The sequence below is a fragment of the Suncus etruscus genome, chromosome 2, assembly GCF_024139225.1.
Source record: "Suncus etruscus isolate mSunEtr1 chromosome 2, mSunEtr1.pri.cur, whole genome shotgun sequence".
Taxonomy (NCBI): domain Eukaryota; kingdom Metazoa; phylum Chordata; class Mammalia; order Eulipotyphla; family Soricidae; genus Suncus; species Suncus etruscus.
The window spans coordinates 155,214,413-155,215,534 of NC_064849.1; the positions used below are offsets into that span (position 1 = coordinate 155,214,413).

Here is a 1,122-nt window from a genome sequence, read left to right on the forward strand (position 1 = left end):
AGGTTCTGGATAAGAAAACTAAAACTTAAAAAGCATTTTTTAAATTAAAATATTTATTGAAACACCATGATTACAAATAAGTTTTTAATTGGGTTTCCATCATAAAAAAGTACACCCCCTCTTCACCAGTGCAACTTTCTCACCAACAATGCCCCCAACCCCCTCCTCTCTACCTCCCTACCTATCTTTGAGACAGATTTTTAAAAATAAATTTTGGTGCTCGCTTCAGCAGCACATATACTAAAATTGGAACGATACAGAGAAGATTAGCATTGTTTTGTTTTTTGGGTCACATCCAGCTCAGGGATTATTCCTGGCTGTTCGCTCAGAAATTGCTCCTGGCAGGCATGGGGGACCATATGGGATGCCCGGATTTGAACCACCATCTATCCTAGATTAGTTGCTTGCAAGGAAAACGCCCTACCACTGTGCTATCTCTCCGACCAATGAGACAGGCATTCTATTTCTATAACTCACTACCATTATGATAATAGTTGTTGGTGTAGTTGAATCATAGTTGACTTTTTCTTCCTTTCTAGTTTTTGTTTATTTATTTGTCTCTGGAACAAGCCTGGTGTGGTCTGTACTCAGGAATTACTCCTGGCTTTGCTTGGGGATCATATAAGATGAGAGGATTGAATCTGGGTTGGTTTCATGCAAGACAAATGCCCTACCCATTATACTATCCTTCATCCCCTCCAATTCTACTTTTTAACCTTTAATTTTGTTATTAAATATATTCATATATCTAGAGTTGGAGAGATACTACACCTGCTGGATCCACAAGTCAGCAGGTGGTGTTTAGGGCTATCCCTGGCCACATCCTGTGCATCGAAAGGCTATACCCAATGGTACTGGTGTTGTGGGTGATAAAGGAGGAAAGTGAATATGAGGTGCCAGGGATTGAATTGGTACCTTGTACATGCAAGACATGTACTCCAATTCTTGGAGTTATCTTGGCTCAGAATTTGAATTTATTTTTTTACTTTTTATTTTTGGGCCACACCCAATGATGCTCAGAGGTTACTCGTCCCATATGGTCCCCCCAAGCCAGGAGTGATTTCTGAGCGCATAGCCAGGAGTAACCCCTGACCATTAAACGGGTGTGCCCAGAAAGAAAGA

At 40.7% G+C, this 1,122-nt stretch overlaps 1 pseudogene; it reads left to right on the top strand.

The window, feature by feature from the left end:
* Positions 1-216: 216 nt before the first annotated feature.
* LOC126002398 (uncharacterized) lies at positions 217-275 on the top strand (annotated as a pseudogene).
* Positions 276-1,122: the final 847 nt, after the last annotated feature.